At 34.1% G+C, this 25,532-nt stretch overlaps 2 long non-coding RNA genes across 2 annotated transcripts in view; both read right to left on the bottom strand.

The window, feature by feature from the left end:
* Window positions 1–18,496, bottom strand: part of LOC133175958 (uncharacterized) — a 42,574-nt gene extending 24,078 nt beyond the window's left edge. The window contains exon 1 of the long non-coding RNA XR_009719360.1: window positions 18,459–18,496. This is a non-coding gene — a long non-coding RNA (uncharacterized LOC133175958). The remainder of the gene's footprint in view (window positions 1–18,458) is intronic.
* Window positions 18,497–21,366: 2,870 nt separating this feature from the next.
* Window positions 21,367–23,777, bottom strand: LOC133175959 (uncharacterized). The gene is made up of 3 exons (XR_009719361.1): window positions 23,694–23,777; window positions 21,604–21,846; window positions 21,367–21,387 (listed from the first exon to the last, which is right to left on the bottom strand). It is a non-coding gene; the product is annotated as an uncharacterized LOC133175959 (long non-coding RNA).
* Between the last annotated feature and the right edge of the window lie 1,755 nt (window positions 23,778–25,532).

The following is a 25,532-nucleotide window of genomic DNA, read 5'->3' as shown; positions in this document are numbered from 1 at the left end:
TTAAGAGTAGCAAATTTTAAACGAACAACCGACTTAACAAATTTTAGTCGATAGTCAATATGATTGAATGATAGTCGAGGACTCGAATATTAATTCATTGACACCCCTAATGAAACCATCAAACAGAGTTCAAAGATTACTGTCACATTTTCCGTGTATTATTTGTAAAAAGTACTCTATTAAATAGATGTTTACATGCAGTCAATTTTGAGGATGTAATTACAAAATATAATATAAATAGGGATTAGTTAGTTTTTTTTTCATGATTTCACAAAGGAAATGCACATAACTTATACATGTAAAAAATTTATTAGGTATGGCAGTGGTCAACTGAGTAACCATCTAATCAGTCAGAAATATAGTAACCGGTTTAGTATGGGATGACGGGTTATGATTTTCATAACCGGTTAGTCGGTATTTTTTGTATAATATGTACTTTTTAAATAATATACCAGTATACATATTTTTTTTTAAAAAAATTACCACTTAGATCATGTAGATAGCATGTGTAAAACTAGTCTCATTCAAGCAGATGCTCAACTGTCTCCATAAACTCCTGCTCATTGGAGTTTACGGAGACAGACAAGCATCTGCTTGAACGAGATTAGTTTAAAACTGAAAAGTTGCTATCGACTTATTAAATTATTCACAATATACAGCCACTGTGAAAACAAATCCCCATTATTTTGTCATTACAGTAAAACATGCTTATAAGTGCCAGGGACAAATAATTTTGATTCATTATAAATGTATTCATTTTTCAGTTTAGTTTTCAGTATGTTTTAAAACCACAGGGAATGAAAATCACTTCACTATATGTTTCAATTCCTTATTTAAGTCTGTTCGCAGTAAGCGTGTTTTACTGTATAACCCAAATACCACTCTAAGTTTACATACCCCAATCATAAAAAATTCTATTTTCTAATTTCAAGAACTAATTTTTTACTAAACAATGTTTTACATGGTAATTAATCTAGTTCATTATCTGTAATGGTAGCCTAGTTGTAGGGCATTCATTTTGTAATCAGGAGGCCTGGGCTTGATTCTCATTTGCTGTGTCAAACCTAAGACATAAACATACAGGTAATGAAGGTTCCTTCACCAAGCGCCCAGCATTAGAATGAAAGTCAAAGGTTTTTCAGATGAGACCTTAAAAACCTCACAGTAGATGTTGGGACAATAAAGAACCCTCACTGCTCAATGGGCCTTAGTGCCAAGTATTAAGGTTTATGTTTGAAGCCCTTCACCAGTATGTGGTTATGTCTCTATACGAGAGAAAAATTCTCAAGTAAGATGTAAAACAACACACAATCAATCAAAGTGTCAGTAAGAAGCTGATCCTTACGTCGCAGGTTCGAATCCCACAGCTGGATGTGGAGATAGGTTCCTCGGATGAAACCGTATGAACCGAGGTTCTGTGTCACAGAAGGTGCTGGCACGAAAAAGATCCCTCACTTCCCAAAGGCCATATTAGTGTCAAGTACAGGTCTATATTTGCAGGCCTCCACCAGCAAGTGGTGGCATAATAATATGACTAAAAAAAAATTGAAGGGGCAATAAACAAAACACAAATCAATCCTGCAGTCTTATCACAGAAATAATTCAAACTTTTATGTATAAATATATTTCCAAATTTCTTTTGCAATTTAACTGAGTGACATTTTTGAGATTTTCCAATAATAATACACATTTACTAACTGGGTTCGAGGGCAACATGTGTTTTGTCGGACCCAAGAACCAAACTGTTTGCCTGAGGCCATTAGGCCGAAGGGAAACAGTTTGGTTCAAGGGGTCAGCAAATTGCATTTTACCCCGAGAACATGGTCAATAAATGTTTTGTTATATCTTTTACTTTCTTTTTTTGTTTGACATACATGTATTTTGTAGTGGCTTCCATACATGTGACAGAACTGAAAAACCACAACTGGAGATTTGAAATTTTTCAGCTGGAGTTTGGGTCTCAAAGCTGGAGATTTTTTATCGACATTTTTTTCAAATCGCTAAAGACCATCCAACCCCCTAAATTCAGGAAAAAATACCTTCTCCCAGTTTATTACTTTACAAATTTTATTTTATTAAGTTGTTGTCTAGTTTTAAGAAAAATATGATAAAGTTTTTATTCAAATGAAATGAAATTCAGTATTCAAAATAAATTGGTGAAATTACATGCTCTCATGCATTTAAATATAAGGAAAAGCAATGGGGATTTGACAATGTCATGTCAGGGCTAACAGACAGAGACTGAACCATAAAATAGATAACATACTTCAGTGTTTGTTCGTACATTTATACATTTGCTGGCATATACATGTAAACATCAGTGCTGTAAGCAGCTGTTAAATTTTAGATAAGAAAAATTCTAACCTTCATTTCCATGGTCCACGCCAATCATATATTAAAATGTCACCGTGAACTCTTTCATCACTCGCTACATTTATCACAGAAAACTCCGACACAAGACTGTTCATCGCTGTTAATGTGATCGTCAGAATTTCCTCGTAAACAATTTGCACAAGAATATATATATATCCCTTTAAAACTAATGCTCCCTGTACGCAACCAAGGATTTTATGTGCTTCGTAGATGTGGATAAAACGTGCATTTCTACATACGGCTCGTACGTTAAGAAAATGTACAACTGTCAACTTCACATATTTTCTGTAATTCCGACTTGCATGGCTACTTCCGGGGACGTACTAAAGACTTGATATACTAAAGAACCTGATATTCGACCTGATGATTTTTCAAAAAATAAAATAATCAGATTGAGTGTTATACATGATTTATTTTTTAAAAATTATTGATTATGAAGCATTATGCTATACTAAACTACACTTTTTTAAAATATTTGCCAACATAGCATCAGATCAAATCACGTTTTCCGTATATCGGGTCTTTAGTGTCTTCTTCCCACAATGCCGCTCGTGATTGTTTACATCTAGGTTACAAACAAGAGGCCCCGATTAGGACTCTTTCTATACGGATGCATTTGTAAATGTTGATTTACCTTTACTTGTGTAAATAACTTGCATTTATAAACGATTTAGATAACAGAAAACAGAGAAATCGAATCAAAACAATTTATTTAAAACACAACAACTATCTAAAACCGTACAAGCATGTGTTACGATGCCCTAAAAGGCGTGGCTGGTTTGTAGACAACTTGTTCCTGTACGATTCTCGAATAATTATTATATAAAATAGAATAAAATATAGCACGGAGCTTGTTTCTCTTTATACCACATGACAAGATTTAATATGTTAGAAATTATGTCATTCAAACTTTTTCATAATGTTTTAATATTTTTAGCTATCCAAAAAATACTTTTATGACCTGCTGTCCCCTGAATATAGGGGCCAGCCCCTTTTTCTTGATGTTATCTGAAAGCTCTCGTTATTACACGCAACTTTCATTCTATATCTCTTACCAAATTTTTATCAGTTTAAAAGTTATTAAACAAAAAGCAGCAAAATTTCATGGAAAAATAATTCCTAAAACTTGCCGTCACATAGCTTCCAAACTGAAAATAATTAGCCTACAATTTTAATGTTCTGCGCATCTGCAATGTATTAGTTACAAGTTCTCCAGTTTTCATGCAAATATCATGTGTCGTTATTGAGAATTCTACTGGACAAGAGACCCTCCAAATATTGATTAAAGGGCAATAACTCATGAACGGAGGTATATATCAAAAATTTGAAAAAACCGTTTTTAGGCAATAATACATTGTATCTACCCTGAAAGTTTCATAGCAATCGGACAAAAGGTCTCCGAGAAATCGCCTGCTGAAAATCGGCGGGAAAAAAAAAATAAAATAATAATAAGAAACAGTAGAATAACAGTAGGGTCTTCCGAAGGAAGCTCGGAAGACCCTAACTAGATGAGATCTCGTTGCGAGCAACGAGTAGGTCTTCCGTCCGATTTTTCGATAAGATGAGATATGATTTTGACTATGATCTTTGTTAAAAGATAATAATATATAGACTTCCCTAATTAGATGTCATTCTTTTGATTTATATAAAATTATCAAAGAGCTATAGATGACAGGCTTCTGGCCCCTCACAGCCCCTAATTTGAGGGGTCAGCCCCTTTTTCTTGATATCAAATGAAAGGTCTTGTGATTTTGAAGACTTTTTGTTCAACAACTATTCAGAGATTTCTTTTCGTTGAGGAGATATGCTGAATGGAAATATTTAAGGGCCATCCCTAAAAGTCCTAAATGGGGCCGTTTGACAAAAATTGAAAGGGTGCATATTGTTTAGAACATTATTCTGACCATCTTTTGTTTAATATTGCTTATCAAAATATTCCACCTTTTCGAGATATAAAGCGTCAAAGATGTAGCATTCTGGCCCCTTGTGACCCCTTATGCGTAACATATGATCAGAATCTTATCATATATTGTTGTAAATCGTTAAGATAAGCATGTTTGCTTCAGTAATGTATTACAAATTATTGATCGTTAAAGAGTTATAGATGAAAGACTTTTGGCCCCTCTGGGCCCCTAATTTGAGGAGTCAGCCCCTTTTTCTTCATATCAAATAAAAGGTCTTGTGATTTTGAAGAATTTTTGTTCAACAATTATTCAGATATTTCTTTTCGTTGTGGAGATATGCTGAATTGAAATATTTAGGGGCTGCCCCTCCAAGTCCTTATTGGGGCCGTTTGACAAAAATTGAAAAGGTGCATATTGTTAAGAACATAATTCTGACTATCTTTGGTCTGTATTGCTTATCAAAATATTCCCCCTTTAAGAGATATAAAGCGTCAAAGATTCAGCATTCTGGCCCCTTTTGACCCCTTGTTACGTAACGTATGATCAGTATCTTATCATAAATTGTTGTAAATCGTTAAGATAAGCATGTTTGCTTCAGTAATGTACTACAAATTAGTGATCGTTAAAGAGTTAAAGATGAAAGACTTTTGGCCCCTCTGAGCCCCTAATTTGAGGGGTCAGCCCCTTTTTCTTGATATCAAATGAAAGGTCTTGTGATTTTGAAGACTTTTTGTTCAACAACTATTCAGAAATTTATTTTCGTTTTCGAGATATGCTGAATTATAATATTTAGGGGCCAGCCCTTCAAGTCCTTAATGGGGTCGTTTTGGAAAAATTGAAAGGTTGTATGTTGTTTAGAACATTATTCTGAACATCTTTTGTTCAATATTGCTTTTCAAAATATTCCCCCTTTTTGAGATATAAAGCATCAAAGAATTAGCATTCTGGCCCCTTTTGGCCCCTTATTACGTAACATATGATCAAAGTTTTAAAACATATAGTTGCAAATCGATAAGATAAATATTTTTGCTTCAGTAATTTATAACAAAATATTGATCGTTCAAAAGTTATACATGAAAGACTTTTGGGCCCCCTGAGCCCCTAATTTAAGGGATCAGCCCTTTTTTCTTGATATCAATTGAAAGGTCTTGTGATTTTGAAGATTTTTTGTTCAACAACTATTCAGAAATCTATTTTCGTTTTCGAGATATGCTGAATTGAAATATTTAGGGGCCAGCCCTTCGAGTCCTTAATGGGGCCGTTTTGCAAAAATTGAAACGTTGCATATTGTTAAGAACATTATTCTGAACATCTTTTGTTCAATATTGCTTTTCAAAATATTCCCCCTTTTTGAGATATAAAGCATCAAAGATTTAGCATTCTGGCCCCTTTTGACCCCTTATTACGTAACATATGATCAAAATTTTAAAACATATAGTTGCAAATCGATAAGATAAACATTTTTGCTTCAGTAATTTATAACAAAATATTGATCGTTCAAGAGTTATACATTAAAGACTTTTGGCCCCTCTGAGCCCCTAATTTGAGGGATCAGCCATTTTTGTTTGATATCAAATGAAAGGTCTTATCATTTTACACATCTTTTGTTATACATGTTTTAACAAAATATTTACAGGTAAAAAGATATAAAAGAAAACGTGTCAAATTTTGTGAGATGTTTGTGAGCCTATTTTTCGAGCCCAGGCGAGCTTCAACGCCATTTGAGCTGGAAAGATATAGATGCCCAATTGCACATCTACAATCTTTCCTCTATCTTCACTGAAAATCTTAACTCAATAGCTTTAGTCGTTTAGGAGGAGATTCCAGGACAAGCCGACCCTCTGAAAATCAGAAAATCGTCAATATCTCACGACCGGAAGTGACGTCATCAAAAAACAAAAAAACCTATCAAGATCAATTGAATATCTTTTACATCTGAAAGTTTGGTGTAAATCGGCCCAGCCGTTTCTGAGAAATCGCGTGCACAAAATCGGTTGGAAGAAAAATAATAATAATAATAATAATAATAATAGGGAAAAAGAAACCGAACGAAAACAATAAGGTCTTCCGTTGGAGACGGAAGACCTTAATAAAGGTAAAAAAGAAACCTAAGAATAATAGAAGGGTCTTCCGCTGAAGACGGAAGACCCTAATAAAAGTGAAAAAGAAACAATAGAATAATAGAAGGGTCTTCCGTTGGAGACGGAAGACCCTAATAATAATAACTAGTATTAATTGTAACGGGGACCGTTACAGATGTTCCCCAAACGCTCCCCAACTTCCTTTTGGTGTCTTATTCCCTGTAAGCTTCATTAAATAAGGCAATCAAGTATATTGTTTTTTTTTACGCATTACACGCGTGCGCACTGGCATGCATGTACAAAATGACCATGTCAACTTGTCTACACTTTCAATACATTTTTATATTCAAATTTCATCAAAAGATAAAAAAAATTCGGCTATATTAAGTATATCTGTCATTTAACGCTTTGCAAGCGCGCGCACGTGCATGCATATCCAAGTTGACCGTGTAATCTTATCTATACTATTAGTATATATCTACATATTTTGAGTTCAAAGCATTTCATAAGTATAAAAGTTACAGCTATATCAAGTATATTGGTCATTTTAGCATTGCATGCGTGCGCACGTGCATGCATGTGCATGTTGACAATGTCGTCTTTTCTACATTAATAATATGTCTATATATTCTGAGTATCAAAGCATTACATCAAAAAATGTAAAAGTTATGGTTATAGCAAGTATATTGGTAATTTTACTCATTCCACGCGTACGCACGTGCATGCATGTGTGCGCTGACCATGTCATCTTGTCTACACTTCTAATATATCTTTATATTCTGAGTTTCAATGCAATTCATCAAAAAATGTACAAGTTAAGTCTATATCGATTGTATTGGTTATTTCAATCATTGAGCACGCGAGCACGTGCATGCATGTGCATTCTGACCATGTCATCTTGTCTTCACTATTAATATATCCTTATATTCTGAGTATTAAAGTATTTCATCAAAAGATATGGAAATTTTGGCTATATCAAGTATATTGGTCATTCTACTCATTGCACGCGCACGCACGTGCATGCAAGTGCATGCATGTGTGCGCTGATCATGTCATGTTGTGTGCACTTCTAATATATATTTATAATCTGAGAATCAAAGCAATTCATAAAAAAATGTACAAGTTAAGTCTATATCATTTTTATTGGTTATTTCAATCAATGCGCATGCGCACACGTGCAGGCATGTGCATTCTTACCATGTCATCTTGTCTACACTTTTAATATATCCTGATATCCTGAGTATCAAAGCATTTCATCAAAAAATATGAAAGTTATGGCTATATCAAGTATATCTGTCCTTTTACTCATTGCACGCGCGCGCACGTGCACGCACGTGCATGCATGTGTGCACTGATCAAGTTTTCTTGTCTTCTCTTCTAATATATATTAATATTCTGAGTATCAAAGCATTTCATCAAAAAATATAAAAGTTACAGCTATATCAATTAAATTGGTCATTTTACGTATTGCACGCGCACGCACGTGCATGCGCGCGCGCGCAAAATGACCCTCGTTCCGCAAATCTACATAACATTCCTATTAACCCTAAAAAGGTTTCACCTCAATCGGATGTGTAGTTTCGGAGATCACTCACGGACAAAAAAGTACCCAGGAAGAAAAATAATAATAACTAGAAACTCATTGCGAGCAATGAGAGGTCTTCCGTCCGATTCTGAAAAAAAAGAAAACTCAAGCTGAAAAGTGATAAAAGAAATTCAGACACTCATGAGATTTAACCCTGGTCGTCAGCCTGAAAATCCAACGTGCTAACCATTAACCATTCCCTTTTTTGCATCACTTCCTGTCACGATCGGAAGTAACGGCGATACAAGATTTTGTCACGATTCAAATAAACTGATGACTGACTATCAGTCCTGAAAGTTTTAGACTTCAGTCGTTTACTGTTTCCGAGCAATAGAACGGAAGTTGACGATTATTTCCGGTGGAATCTTACATAATTTAAAACAGCGAAAGAGATGCAATAAAGTGATGCAAGTTTTAGTTTAAAAAAGAAAGAAGAGAAATAATATGAGCACATCCTCTGATCTAAAAAAATAAAACAGGTTTTGTAATCCTCAGAAATAGTTCTATCATTTAATTGTTGCATATTTAAGATCAGAGGTTACGTCCTAAATTAAATATCGAAAAATAGCTTTAAAAGTTGGCTGTTTTGTAGAAATTTTCAGGATACGAGGAAAATGACGCATTTCATGACGTCTTAATGCATAGGCTAGCCAGAAAATTACATCATTTTTGATAGATACGCAGTCATCAAAGGTCTAAATGATATTTAATGCATTGTCAACTAAAACCAAGCAGTTTCAGTTTTTCTGAAATTCACAGGGCCAAAAAAGGTCCTAAGAGAACCTTGTTCTTTAATATTGAAACCACTACACTAGCGCAATGTACCAGCCATCATCGATGTTTACCTTGCACTCATTCCCTGAAGTAACGAGTGTCAGGCAGGTTAATTTTGTTTTCTTATAGTGCCGAATTATAGGATGAAAACTAGCCAGCTAAATTTTGTGCAAGTGCTAGTAGATTTACATGGGATTTGTTACTTGATTTTTAACAATAACTGATAGCAGAGAAAATAATCTGTTACTGATAAAAACTAAAAAAAAAACTATTATGTTTACTTCCTTTATTCTTCATGCATTCAGCTTTCTATTCTATGCAATTCCAAATACAGACATGTCCATGTAATCTTTTTCTGTACTTCTACACTACTGCATCAGACCATTTGTGAAAGGCGGGTCAAGATACATTATTTCGCGCCAAACGTCACGAGTAAATCTTCGCACCTTTTCTTTGAAATGTGTCTTCAATTGAATAAGTGTAGTGATAGCTTCAATGAAATTTAAAAAGAAAATATGTTGCTATAGCCTGATTTTCGAGCCTAAGAATGTTTATTTATCACACTGTACATATAACATATCGTATACGGGCAAGTAACATAAAGGCAGCGCTAAGTTTTCTTACACATTTTATATTCCTCTTAACCCCCAAAGTGGACTATTCCATTTAGTAAAACATTAATGAAAAGTCTTGAATGTTTTGCAACAAAACACGTCTCGCCATATGACGCTCAAGGAATCTGATACCTATTATGTTCGGTAACTTGCATCTATAAAGGAATATAACCCTACTAAAATCAAAGAAAAATATTGAAAAACGTAAAAGTTGAAAAAATGGACTTTTTTAATTCGCTTCCGGTAGCGACCGGAAGTACTCACGACGCACGAAAAGGCAAACCCGCATATCTAGAAGTCATGTTCTATGGTCTCCAACAATTCTCCAATTCATATCTTTAGCCGTTCTTTAGATCTCGCGCGGATAAAATTTCATTTCAAAATCAGAAAATGTCCATAACTTGGAACCGGAAACGAATTTTTCCAAAATTCTTTCAAATGTAACAATGGCATTTTATAGCGCATTATCCCTGAAAGTATGATGGAAAACCATTGAATACTTCTTGAGATATTGCGTGCACAAGATTTGTGTAAAAAATCTATTTTTAAAATGTATTCTGGTAGACAATTTAAAAAACAAATTATATATTAAGCATTACAATAAAAGTCTCTATTAACCCTATTAAAATCGAAGAAAAATATTGAAAAACGTAAAAGTTGAAAAAATTGACTTTTTAAATTCGCTTCCGGTAGCGACCGGAAGTACTCACGACGCACGAAAAGACAAACCCGCATATCTAGAAGTCATGTTCTATGCTCTCCAACAAGTCTCCAGTTCATATCTTTAGCCGTTCTTTAGATCTCGCGCGGATAAAATGTCATTTCAAAATCAGAAAAATGTCCATAACTTGGAACCGGAAACGAATTTCTCCAAAACTCTTTCAAATGTAACAATGGCATTTCATAGCGCATTATCCCTGAAAGTTTGATGAAAAACCACTGAATAGTTCTCGAGATATTGCGTGCACAAAATTTGTCTAAAAAATAAGAATAATAATAATAATAATAATAATAATAACTAGAAACTCATTGCGAGCAATGAGAGGTCTTCCGTCCAATTCTGAAAATAAAAGCAAATATTCACTCTGAAAAAGTGATAAAAGAAATTCAGCGTGAAAATCCAAGAAAGCTAACCATTAACCATTCACTTTTCTGCATCACTTCCTGTCACGACCGGAAGTAACGGCGATACAAGATTTTCTCACGATTCAAATAAACTAATGACTGACTATCAGACCTGAAAGTTTTAGACTTCAGTCGTTTACTGTTGCCAAGCAATATTGTGAGAACAAATTCTAATTTTGAGGACAGGTAATCACTCGACAGGAAGTGAATTTTATAAAAATCTCTGCAAACTTTTTCAATCAAAAAGATGAAAACATACATAAAACTCCTAAAAGACTCTCTATTAACCCTGTAAATCCCAAAGAAAAATACTGAAAAACAAAACAGTTTGCAAATTTAACATTTTTGAATTCACTTCCGTTTGCGACCGGAAGTAAGAACGACGAAAATTAATTGTCGATCAATATATCTACATTTGATGCTCTATCACCTCAGCAAGTTTCATATTCATATCTTTAGCCATTCTCTGATGATACTGTATACTTTCTTTTATTCTTTATGTATTCAACTTTTTATTTCATGTAATTCCATATACCTGCATGTCCATGTAATCTTTTTCTGCACTTCTATATACTTCTGCATCAGACCATTTGTCTACTACGAAAGGTTGATCACGATACATTATTTCGCGCGAAACGTCACGGGTAAATATTCGAGCATATCCTTCGGAATGTATTTTCTATTGAATGGTGATGGCTTCAATGAAATTTCAAAATGTATGTTCTTATAACCTGAATATCGAACTTGAGAAAGTATATTTATCATATTGTACTTATTATATATCGTATGGATAAGTAACACTGAAGCAGTAATTTAGGTAAGATTTTCTACAAGTTTTATTTTCCTGTTTACCCCCAAAGTTGACTATCCCGATTAGTTACACATTCATGGGAAGACTGGAATGTTTCGCCCAAAAACATGTCTCGTCCTGCGACGGTCAGGGAATCTGATACCATTTATGTTCAATAACAACATCTTTTAGAAAAAATATATTTAAATCATTTTCATTAAACAATCTTTAAAAAAATGGTTTTCTTATTTCTGTCTTTTCTGTTCATTTAATATGACACAAGCCTGCATGGGGAAAAAACAATGGCCACGTAATAATTACTATATATTGATTGCTTTAGTCAGGCAAGTTTCTTGAAAAGCTTTTACTTATAAGCATGGTTTAGGATCAGTTTTTCCGTGGTGTAAAACAAAAGGTTGTAGTTATTGTATTTCCACTTGTAGCCATGTCGTTTTTCTACTTTGAGATACAAACAAGAAAAATTATAGTAGACGTTTGAGGAAACCCCGGATTAAAACTCTATTGCGAAACAGAATTGCAACGTAATTGTGATGTGACAATCCAACATTTCCTTCACATTTCTTTGATCCTTATGGTACTTTCATTCAAACAAACGCTCGGCTGACTCCGTAAATTCTGACCTACTTATCGGAGTTTACAGAGACAGCTTCAAATTTAGAAATGCGAATATCCAGAGTTTGGATTGATCAATTCTAAAATAAATTATATATAAAGCATTTTCAGAAGAGCTTCTATTAACCTTATTAAAATAAAAGAAAAATATAGAAAAACAAAAAAGTTTAAAAATACGACTTTTTTAAATTCGCATCCGGTAACGAGCGGAAGTACTGACGACGCACAAAAAGGTGATTCCCCTCATCTATAAGACATAACCTATCATCTCTAACAAGTCTCCAGTTCATATCTTAAACCATTTTTGAAAAAAAGGGGGGACAAAATTTCATTTTAAAATCAGAAAACTGTCAATAACTTGGCACCAGAAGCGAGTTTTCCAAATTTTCCTTCTGATGAACAAAGTTCATTTAACGACGCATAATTCCTGAAAGTTTCATTTAAAACCACTGAATAGTTTTCGAGAAATCGCCTGCACAAAATTTTGGGGGAAAAAATAATAATAATAATAATAACTAGAAACTCATTGCGAGCAATGAGAGGTCTTCCGTTCGATTCTGAAAATAAAAACGAAAATTCAAGCTGAAAAAGTGATAAAAGAAATTCAGACACTGGAGATTTAACCCTGATCGTCATTGTGAAAATCCAATGTGATTTCTTTGATCACTTCCTGTGACAAGCGGAAGTGACGACTGGCTCGTTTAACCCAAATGGTTTCGCCTACTCTTCAAGGTCTATTACTCATAAAAGTTTGGTCTTTTAATATTTTACCTGCTTTTAAGATCTCGCTCAAGAAAATTTCTCATTTTGAGGACAGAAAAACACGCGACCGGAAGTGAATTTTCGGAAGCTATTTAAGGTTACACTAGACATTTGCACTCTGAATAACATATTCAAAATTCATTTTAAATACTTCATCTATAAAGAATATTTATGGGAAAGTAAAATATTCAAATTATTTAGTTTTTCTCTTATAACCGGAAGTTGTCGTTTTTGTTTCCGGTGGGACCAGCATCTTTCGAATCTGCGAAAAAGATACAATAAAGTGATGTAATTTTGAATTAGAAAAAGAAAAGTTGAAATTTTCGATTTCTTTGATCACTTCCTGTGACGACCGGAAGAGACGGCTGACGCTCTGAACTCGAATGGTTTTGTCTACATCTTAAGGTCTGTTGCTCATATAAGTTTGGTGTCTTAATCTCTTACCGTGTTTGAGATCTTGCTCAGACAACTTACAATGTGATATTCTTTGCATGTAAAATTATATTTATATATGCTCGTAGTAAAGACACCTAAAATATTACATGGGTCTTTCAAAATGCAAGGATATTTAAGATTTCTTTTAAAAAATGAGAATAGCGCAGAATTCACAAAGAAGAAAACACTCAATATCGTTTCTAAAGATGAAAACATAAATTAAAACTAAGAAATGAGAGATTGATTGATTGATTGTATGTTGTTTTACGTCCCATTCGAGAATTTTTCACTCATATGGAGACGTCACCATACACCGGTGAAGGGCTTCAAATTTTGACCTTTACTCGGCACTCAGGGCCATTGAGCAGTGAGGGATCTTTATCGTGCCAACGCCTGCCGTGACACGGGACCTCGGTTTTTAAGGTCTCATCCGAAGGACCCGCAACTTTCACTTCAAAGTGGCGAGCGCATGGCGAAGGCACAGTTGCTACCTATTTTTTATCGACTTAGGTCTGTTGCGGCCGAGATTCGAACTCACGACCTTCCGATCACGGAGCAAGCGCTCTACCATCTAAGCTACCGTGAAAGGTAAAATGAGAAAGAAAATTCAGACATAATTCGGAATAAACCCAGATCGCTTGCTTTGAAATTCAATATGGAAACTACTACACCAGCGCAATTTTACCATTCATCATCGATTTTTACTTTGTATCAATGCTTGAAGTAACAAGCGTCAAGGAGGATAAAACTTTTTATAGAATGCGAACTAGCTAGCCAAATTTTGTGCAAGCAGATTAACATCGGAATTCGTTAATTGAGTTTAATAAACAATAACTGTCAGCAGAATAAATAAACTATTACTGATGAACTGATGATACTGTTTACTTCTTTTATTCCTTATACATATATATTCAACTTTTTATTCCATGCAATTCCATATACATGTATTTCATGTCCATGTTATCTTTATCTGCTCTTCTGTATCAGACCATTTGTCTATATGAAAAGGGAGGGGTGTTATAATACATTATTTCGCGCCAAACGTCACTAGCAAATCTTCGCGCTTTTCTTTAAAATGTTTGTTCCATTGAATGGTTTCCATCATCATATATAATATTCTATGTACCGTACAAATTACTAATTTTATTGCATTTGGAGGTCACAGTATTTATGTTTTCAAAGACCTATTATCCATTTCCAAAATCAGCCAAATCCAATAATTCCTGTACATTTCATCGGTCCTTATGCTTGTTTCGTTCAACAAGACGTTCGGCTGTCTCCGTAAACTACGACCAGCTCGTCGGAGTATACGGAGACGGCCGCCATTTTGACCCCGCTTCAAATTTTAAAATGCAAATATCTAGAGTTTGAATTTATCAAATTTAAAACAAACTATATATTAAGTATTTTTGGAAGTGTTTCTATTAACCATAATAATATCAAAGAAAAATAATGAAAAACAAAAAAGTTGAAAAAATCCATTTGTGAAATTCGCTTCCGGTGGTGACCGGAAGCATCGACGACACACAAAAAATTGGTCAGAACATCTACAAGTCATGCTCTATCATCTTTGACATGTCTCACGTTCATATCTTTAGCCGTTCTAGAGGAGATAGAAAGACAAAAATCCAATTCAAAATCAGAAAATTGGCCATTACTTGGAACCGAAAGAGATTTTTCGAATTTTCTCCTCAAATGCACAAAGATCATAATAATGTCCATTATCCCTGAAAAAATCACTGAAAACCACTGAATAGTTTTTGAGAAAACGCGTGCACAAAATATGGGAGGAAAAATAAGAATAACAATAATAATAATAAGAAACAGTAGAATCACTATAAGGTCTTCCGTGAAAACGGAAGACCTTAATAATAAGAAACAGTAGAATCACTATAAGGTCTTCCGTGAAGACGGAAGACCTTAATAATAAGAAACAGTAGAATCACTATAAGGTCTTCCGTGAAGACGGAAGACCTTAATAATAATAATAAGAAACAGAGTAAAAACAATATGTTCCCAAACTTCGTTTGGGGAACATAAATATTAATATAAAATTGGAAGTTAGAATAAAAAACAAGAAATAAAATCTACATAATTTTTTTCAGTTGGAAAAAGAAGTTAGAATAAAAAAAGGGAAAAATGTGGCACTGATGCCCCTCCATAGTTTCTCATAATCAAAATTCGACAATCATGTAGACTTTACATTTGTAGACTTGTCAATTGTCTTTGTGTTTTATTCAGAGCGCGGAAACATGAATTCCGGAAAACAAAGTTTACAACATCAAAAATACACACATTCATAGTATAAACTCAAAGTCAACACAGTTGTATGTTCGGACTACATGCTAGGATGTCGGAATTACCTACTTACATATGTAGACTATGAAACTGATACGATTACAAGTTTGGATTTACAAACTTTCAAGTTTCACTGTTTGGATTTACAAACTTACAAGTCTGGATTTTTGAACACGATTACCCTCCATATTGAACAGTTGCAGCTAGGTCTTTCAAATTTCACAGGTGTATTCCTCGAGACAAGACCTTTCTTTGGGTATCAACATTTTTTATCTTTTGGCCTGGATTTTGACTGGCATTTGAGAAACTTTAACCTTCGCCATAAGCTGCCATAAGGGGGCATCAGTGTTTCACAAACACATCTTGTTTATAAATGTAACATACACTATCGATTAGAGTATTCAACAATGGTCAACTGCAAAGAAAATATAGGAGTATTCAACTAATGGTCAACTGCAAAGAAAATAGAGGAGCGTACAACTAATGTTCAACTGCAAAGAAAATAGAGGCGTACTTAACTAATGGTCAACTGCAAAGAAAATAAAGGAGCGTTCAACTAATGGTCAACTGCAAAGAAAATAGAGGAGTATTTAACTAATGGTCAATTGTAAAGAATATATAGGAGCATTCAACAATTGTCCACTCTATACAAATGAGTTGAACGCTCCCTCATTTGCAACGCTAAAATTCAACTAATGGTCAATTGACGGTCAATTGATCGTCAACGAACCGTCAACTGAATATCCGATTGAATTCTAATAGTATTTTTTCGTATGGGATATAGCTCTCCACTTTATTAAACAAAACATATTCTGTATAAAACTGAAGTGTAATAATGCAGTTTTCCACAAATGTATCTTGAGTATCAGAACCTTTTCCGCTTACGAATAAGACGTTCAAAAGTATTCCCCTGGACACGTTTCTGTGCGTATTTTTTCATTTTATTTCAACTTCGGCAATCCAAAACTCACTATTGCTTTTGACTTTCGACTCAAAAAAATAAATCTGAGTTTCATTACCATGTACAATTTTATCTATTTTTCATGATTTAAAATTTTCGAACATATCGAGTTACGGTGGGGATAGAACTACACTGCGCCATTTTGGTTTTTACGAGAAAATATGGGGCATCCTTAGCTTAACCTCTCTTGAGGGTTAATCGTTCCCGCAAAATTGGTTAAAACACCTGACGAATTAGTGCCAGCAAATTTTGTAACACCGTCCACTATTCTCCTGTGATTGTTAATTTTGTGTTTTTCTCACAGCATCGTCTTTTTACCTAATATTTTGCGCGAGATTCGTTAATAACATGTTATGTTTGACACACTCTTAAACCACCTCAGAACTAAAGGAGCTCCTGAATATGACCTCCATATGATAGACTGTAGTCTATGTAACCATTCTTCTAACTGGTAATTGTGTCCGTTAGCGAGCATCCAAGTAATGGACAAAATTTGACTTGAAATTTTAATTTACTGAAATTGTGTCTATTGTTACGTCATTTTTATGGTCAGTATGCTAGACATTCAAGATTCCTGACGTCACTTTCAGAGTTATTACGTAATAAAAATTACAACGTGACGTCACAATACGTGTATATTTTTGTGATTTGTCCAATGATACCAAACTCAGTAATTACAATTAAACGATTAATATTTTATCAAACAGTTCTCAGAACTTTTCAAATGTCCCTCGTATTTGGATTAAAAATATATTCATTTATACAGTTGTATTATAATGTTTTTGTTAAGAAAAAATATACCGGTGCTGTAGAGTAGGATTTCCCCCATATATACGTCCTCTCCTGGAATCTGTCCTCCAGTGTAGGATTCCCATCTGGTGGAAATCTCACACTAGAAAAAAAATCCCTTTCTTTCCTTCCTAGGAATTCCACTATCTTATGAAAGCTTTGTATAAATATTTAAATGGGGGAAATTGGCTCTAGGAAAAATAGCACACCATAGCTATTTAACAGAGTAGGATTTCACCCTCCCCTCTCCAAGAAAAATTGAATCTTGTTCGGGAATTATCCCGAGAAATCCCACTCAGAATATTTTTTCTCAATTTGGAAATTCGCATCTATAGTCTATTTTCCGGGAGGATACTACTCTAGAGTCAATTTTCTGCGGGGAAGGCGGTTTCGAGGGGAAACATACTCTACAAGACCGGTTCTATCATTAATTATCATAGAAAACAAGAAGCCCACGAGCCACAACATTCACCCGAGCACTTTGGCTAGGAAAAAGCAGAAATCCCTTCAGATTTCAAAAGTTTAAATCATAAGTGGTCCCAACCTACACTAACTGAGCATACATCTTTGCCTTATCAAGGCCTAAGAAGAGTTTTAACTTTTTTATCCTATAAGTTATATCTTCTATTGTCGCCCCTCCCCAACTCCAATGGTTATGATTTGAACAAACTTGAATCTACACTACCCAAGCATGGATGCTTCTGTATTAATATGAATAAGCATGGATTTTTTGTTCTTTAGTAGAATATTTTTAATGATCTTTCCATATATTCCAATGCATAACTTTGATCCACTGTTGTGTCCCCTCCCTTTCTCCGGGGTCATAATTTGAAGAATTGTTAATCTACACCGGAGGATGCTTCTATATAAATATGACTAATCATGGCTTTGCTGTTCTATTCCTATGTAAAACTTTGATCGCCCATTTTGGCCCTATCCTACCCCTAAGGGTCATGCTTTGAACAAATTTGAATCTCAAGTCCTGAAGATGCTTTCATATAAACATGATCAATCATGTCTTTGTTGTTCTTGAGAAGAAGATTTTTAAAGATGTTTTATGTGTTCCTATAAGAGAAATTTGATCACCTAATCTAGCGTCATCCTTGCCCTTTGGTCATGATTGAACAAATTTAAATCTATACTACCTGAGGGTGTTTCCCATAAGTTTCATCCTTCATGGCCCAGTGGTTCTTGATAACAAGATTTTTAAACGATGCCATTAATTTTTCTCTTATTTGTGTATATTTTGTGTGAATAGCAAATTCGTGTACAATCACAAAAATAAGTTGTCTTTAATGAAGGATTTTTAATGGGATCTTCGAAGGCACTCTTACCGCTTAAACATGTAGCTGTTTCAGCGAGTGACTGAGGTGAAAAATAATCGTAAATGTCATCATCTTCTATGGCACACTTGGTATAATTCAGACTCAGGCGTGAATACTCGTCTCTCATACACATAGAATCTACGAACTGTGTATCAAGTGGAACTGGATATGAAGATAGTTTATTGTAAAACCTAAAAATAAAATAAACATTGTCAAAGGACAAGATAGGCTAAGTCCCCCTGTTGCCCCTGATTTCTGGTGTCTCCAGGAACGATGCAATAGTTCACCATTACTAACCTGTTGTCATTCCTCTTACAAAATGAGTATTGATTCTAAGTTATGGGGTACACAAAGGTCACAGGAAGGTCACAGAATATGTCAAGTCCCAAATTTTCTCATTTTTATGCAAATTTTCATCAATTTTATAGCACATTTTGTTTCAGAAAACACAGAGCACAAGCTTGCCTATCTACTAAATTTATATATTTTATGCACTAGTATCAGATGCTTATTGTGTATAAAAATCTCAGACAGGCAAGCTTGTGCACTATGTTTGCCAAAGTGAAAAGTATCTCATTTGACAAAGTTCCATCAGAATTGAGGAAATTCGGAAAAATGTCCAACTTTGGCACCCTCTTGTGGCCTCCCTGCACTCTTTGAATCACAATTATTGTTGATTTTAAAACAAACAACATTTTAAGTTATCAACTTTAAATTATCACAATTTTAACTGTGTTTTGATTTTTACATCAAATAAGGGGCCAAAGTCGGCTGTTACCATACCTTGTCCTTTAATAATTTTCATTTAACATACTAGTAATGATAAGAAAAAATACTTGAATCTTTTAACGCATTGCACAGAATAATCTAAATTGTTACAGATGAGTGATTGATTTTCAAATAAAGTGTTTTGTACAAAATTAAGGTTGAAAGTGGCGTTAAAAATATTGTAGTTGTCTATTTTCTTTTTTTTTTTAAACGTATACTCTAAATTGGTAAAAACCTTCTCATGCCCCTGACTTCTTTGACACATTATGACAATCTACATGTTTTCTTTAGAAAAGGATTTTCAATGAAATTTCTATATATTATATTGTAATATTTGTGACCCTATCCATACCCTGTTAGACAAAGATTGGAACATCTTAAATTTACATAACTTCAACCATGTTGTTCAGGCTTCCACAATTTGCAGCTCACAGTCCAACAACTGAACTTGATTCTTTGCATAACCAAGACATGTGCACTTATATCTGATACTCAGTGACATATCATGTAATTTTTAATTTATTAGGAGGTGTACAACATGAACTGATTTTGCATTTACCTCCACCTAGAAAATCCACCTAGAAAATTCACAATACGATACTTGAAAGATTATTTTGTAAATATTAGATGTCAATCTATAAACAAAATCCTTTAAATTTTTTCCACAGTACAATATGCTAGATTTACTAGATTACTCCTAGATTAATAAATTAGCTAACTTCAAACCCACTATATAATTTAAACATGTAATGAATGTATAAGCATATGAACTTGTTTTCGTATCAGAGATTATCAACAGATGTTGACAACTGTAATTTATACAGAATTTCCAACAACTGATACATGTGTAAAATATTCGAATACAGTTTGCGAAAAAATGTGACATTATGACAGTTGTAACACAATGACAGTATAAATTTAAATATTAAATTTATTAATTATGATTGTGAAATAATATTCACTTTATTTTCATAAATGTATTTATGTTATATTCTTATGAACATTATGTTTATGATCTGTTGATACTTAAGTGCGCTTTCATCCTAAGACACTAATTGGTAATGGACACTACTACCGTATACTAATTATCTACTACACGCTGAGAGGGTCAGGAATAGAAACTAATGTGTACTTCTAATTAATCGGACAATGTGCAAGAATGCGCTGACCACTCTACTGACCAGCATCTGGTAACGATATGATATCTCCTACGCATCTAGTGGGCTGGACATAGATCACACATGATCCTCTCCGATATGGAAATGACAATAACATGCTAATTAAAACTACCCTAAGAACGCTATGGTGGGAGGAACAATGAAGATGAGCTAAATATTCATTAAGATGTGATCTGATTCCTGTTTCCAAATATGTGACACTCGTTTGTACCCTCTAGTATAAAACCTGGTGCTCACTTGGTATCAGCAGCCTTTCAACATCCTGGCTCCGGAAGCCTTTTACCATCCTTGGCTCCGAGACCTTTGCAGAACTCTTGTTGTTTAGAGAGACTTAGAGTACCTTTTGGACTTTGATATAAACCTTTAATTGTTTGTTTACTTACCATTTTGGATTGAAATAATAAAGCAGTTATTTAAACTTTACCAGTCTTCTTAATCACGAGTAGTGTCACACAGTGACATATCAAAAGTTGTTCTTGAATTTATTTTTATATGTTTGTAGAATTCATACTTTTAAAAAATGTTTTTTTTATGTTTATTTTGTAGATTTTAGTCGATGTAATTGGATTATATTTCCTATTTTACAATGATTTTTTTCTTCATTTTTGCAAATTCTTTACATATTTAATTTTGTCATTTTTTAAAAAGTCAAATTTGGTTGTGTGTGTGTGAGAAATTTTAAAAATAGTATCTCAAGCTATTAAAAAATTAAATTAAATCTGAAATTTGCAAAGGTATAGGTGCATTTGTTTTTCATTCTAGCAATTAAGTGCTTCAACCTAGTGACAACATTTAAAAGAAATGAAAATGAACAGAAAAGCATTTGACTTACGTGGGTAAACCCAGTCTTTCACAAACATCATAATACGGTGGAGAACTGTTTCGTGTTCCTAGTCCATAAATCCAGGAATTGTTAATTCTGTACTCCACGCTTTTAAAACTTAATGTCAGATTTTTGGTCAAAGTCAGCCTCAAAGTCAGCCTCAAAGAATCTACAAAAATCAAATCGAATATATATATATATATATATATATATATATATATATATATATATATATATATATATATATATATATATATATAATACTAATATGGGATTTTTATTCAGATTCTGATTAGACAAATTTGTGTTGATTTCTTCTTATGTTTAGTGGAGTATTAAAACAAAACGTTTAAATTTCATCCAGACTTGAATCTCAAGAAAGTACCTTGACATTTGAACCCTCGGTTTTCATAGCCAGGTTTACATAAGCAGCTAGTTCCGTTTTCATTGTCTTGACAAAAAGCCACATCGATGTTACAGGTATTCCCCTTACAGTTGCAGAGATCCCCTACATATCCAGGTTTACATACACATTTCCCTGATCTCTTGTCACAGCGTTCTGTGTTTGTCACGTTACAAGGACAGCCATGACATTCGTTTTTGGTGAAGTATGTCCAGTCTGGGCATTCTATGTGCACAGATTAGCAACAAAAACAAATGAAAATAGTGTGTATGAAGCCTTTTATAACTGTTTTCATTTGTTTATTTACTCATTATTTTACTAATTATTTTTGACCCTCCGAGAATACAAATATACAAATATACTGGACAAAATTATGAATTTATGTGACAACACGACTTCAGTAGTTTAAAAAACACGTCATTCATATTATTCTATACTTGTGTACAGTGTAACACGTGTTTGATGAGTTTTTCGGCATATTGCTCAAGAAAGTACGTGGCGTTGCAGAAAATCTTCAAGTTTCCCAAAGCGTAATTAGCCGTTTATGGAACCGATATTAACAGGCAGAAAACTGCCAAAGAAGGCCAAAATCGGGACGTCCAAGGTGTACAACAGTCCTTAAGAACCGTTCTTTAGCCAATGTTGCAAAGAGGCAACGCTTCCAAAGTGCTGGTGCTCTTAAGCTTACTACTAAGTTTAGAGAGCAACGGGTAGACGGACTTCTACTCAGAAAGTTCGAAACAGACTTCATGAAGCAGATCTTTAGGCTTGCCATCAGCCGTACGTTCTTTATCAAAATTAGAGCATGGCAGAAATAGACTACAGTGAGCAACAGAACACACAGAAATTGGCAACAACGTCATTGGTGTTCTGTTCTCTTCTCGGACGAGTCGCGATTTTGCGTTGACTTCCATGATGTCAGAAGACTTGTATGAATAGCAAAGGAGGAAAGATTTGCCGATTGTTGCAGCAGGACAGATTTGGTGGAGGTTCGGTGATAATTTAGGCAAGCAAAAGTGTTGACCACAAAACTGATCTGCACATTATTGAAGGCTCCCTGACAGGTTAAAAATACCGGGATGATATTCTTCATCCTATTGTTAGACCTATTGCAGGTACTGTGGAGGGAGAATTTCATCTATATGCACGATGAAGCTCGACCTCATAGAGTCCGAATCGTAAACGAGTACATGGAAAGTAAAACGATTAGGCGTATGGACTGGCCAAGTCGTTCTCCAGACCTGAACCCAATTGAACATGCATGGGACATTTTTCAGCAACGCATTTCAGCTCGTCCAACAGTTCCCCAAAATCGATAGGAGCTTCAGACAGAGTTGTTGGAGGAATGGCTACAGATCCCTCAGGCTAGCCTTGGACAGCTGATTGGCAACATGGGTCGGCGTTGTAAGGCCCTTATTGCTTCGCAGGGGGGTCAGACAAAAACTGACAATTATTTTACTGACATGATTTGACTCTTCTGAAAATTTCTTATTTTCAGGTCTACACCCAACATGGCGAATTCTAGAATGACTGTTACAATTTGTAGCGTGTGTTCAAACAAACTTATCACATTCAATGTTTGATTTTCAAACATTGAATATAAAATGTGATACTAAAATTAAAACTGTAATAATTTTTGTTTTCTAGGATGACGTGTATGTAAAATAAATTTGATTTGATGATCCTTAACTCTTTTAATCCAGTATATAATATTTTACTTCCTTTAAAAACTGAAATTTGATTGGTTAAAATCCATTAACTAGATGTAATTTGTAATGTTACTCTCCGCATAAGCAATGCATTCAAAGGATAACACAACGATATCAAATGCATGTTATTTATATGTGCCTTATTTAAAATCTCGACTTCTATTTTTTTCATATATTTTGAGGAAAAAACGGCATTTATCCATCCAAAAAATGTTGAATTACATTCGAACTTTTCTATACTCAGAATTACCTTCACAAGAATCACCACTGTATTAAGTATATGGAGTATTCCATGGAGTAAAATGGTGTCCAATCCAAATCATAATATATGTTTATCATATTCATAACAGTGTAAATGTATACCTGTTAAACACTGAAGTTGCACGATTCCGGTGTCACAGAAGGAAGAGCTATCTTCAAATTTCAGACATTCCGCTCTGGGATAGGGCAGTGCAGTCATACATCGGTCATCAATCTTGAATTTGTAACCCTTCTGTGCAGTATAGGCCACCTTAAGGCTTGTAATGCGTCTTCAATATTAAATAAAATGCATATGAAGCTTAAATTCGTAATTCTTAAATTTGAAAAAAAAGATTAAATTAAGGCCTGAATATTATTAGGGCTTCCCAAAATAAATTCCGCATTCTATCGCTACTTAAACAATTATGCTGATTTTCTTCATAGTCCATTTGTTGGATCATCTTTGATCCTCTTAGTAGAGATCTAGAGGTCACCCTCATGGAAAAATTTCTACTTTTACTGTAGGAAATTATCACGGTAAAAAGATATTTTTATCAAATTTTGGCTCGAAAGATATGCTGAAATAGTTTTCATTTCATTTGAAAATTAGATTCCTTTTATTAATATTTAATCATAAATTTAATTGAGTGTACATTGGAATGAACCTAAATTATTTCCATACTTACTGTATTATGATAAGATGAATTTAATACGCAACTAAAAGAAGGCTACACCTCTAGTGGTGCTTACTGGGCTTTTATAACAGATTACTTTTTATTCCAGATATTTAAATCCACATTGCTTTTTTTTCAACTTAAGGCAGTCTGGAAAACATTTTCCCATCATACATGGCTGTATGGATTTGCAGCATAGACTGTTATTTACACATTCTCTTAATATTCCTTTGTAAGTTCGATAAATATTGATGACTGCGCTGAATTGGAAGGTTCTTAAAACTTTTAGAGCAATTTCTTTCAATAAATAGCATATGTGAAAACATTTGATATCAACTTTCCTTTGTTATATGGATCAAAAACTTACGTGGGTAGGTTCATTACTTGACAAATGACACGGTCACTTGCAAATGCCGATGCCAAATCGCCCATACAAATATAATTCCACTTATTGTTTTTATGATACTGTAAAGATCTGTTGTTTGCCTTGTCCAATCGTAGCCTTTCTGTAGTAAAAAGAGTAAATAAAAACAAGAGGTCCATGTGGCGCATCGCTCACCTGATTACATTGGCTAGGAAGAAGCAGAAATCACTTCAGTATTGAAGAGGGGACTGCTTCTATAATGATATGACTAATCATGGCATCATGGCTTTGCTATTCTAGAGCAGAATCTTTTTTCAAGATGGTTCCTAAATATAATCCCTGGGGCTTAGCTGTTCTTGAGAAGAAGATTTTAAAGATATTTCCTATGTAACGTGTATGATCAGGATCTTACAAGGAATATAGATATAGTTTTTTTTTCTTTTACTCTGAGTTAATGACTGGAATGATTATTAAGACAGCTCTGTCTGAGGTTATATATCACACAGTACTTAAATTGTCTCTATCTAGAGACGGGGACTGGGTAAGGTATTACTTGCATCGTGTTTCTCCTCTAGGTTTCCATAGATAGATAAGAACCGGGTCTCTCATTCTTTTTTTAGATTTACTACACCCAGAATTTCAGAATTTAACATCAATTCCGTAAGTATACTTGCCACTAGTGTTTATAACTTTTATTTTGCTCTAACCCGTAAGGTTTCCTCCATCCTTAATTGTCCATCACATACATAATACTCTGATATTAATTTTAAGTATTTTACAGTAGAAAAAGATTTACCAAGAGAAAGTTTGATAAATATAATAAACTAAGCAGTAATTAATTAACTAAGATTGCATTGGAGTCTATGGAGACAAGCATTTTTTTTAAAAAATAAAAATTCAAACAAGAAGAATATCAATAAATAC

Source organism: Saccostrea echinata, unplaced genomic scaffold (assembly GCF_033153115.1).
Source record: "Saccostrea echinata isolate AGI-Se365-2 ecotype Australia unplaced genomic scaffold, CSIRO_AGI_Sech_v1 ptg000064l, whole genome shotgun sequence".
Classification (NCBI taxonomy): Eukaryota; Metazoa; Mollusca; class Bivalvia; order Ostreida; family Ostreidae; genus Saccostrea; species Saccostrea echinata.
This window is presented reverse-complemented; position numbering and strand designations above follow the sequence as displayed.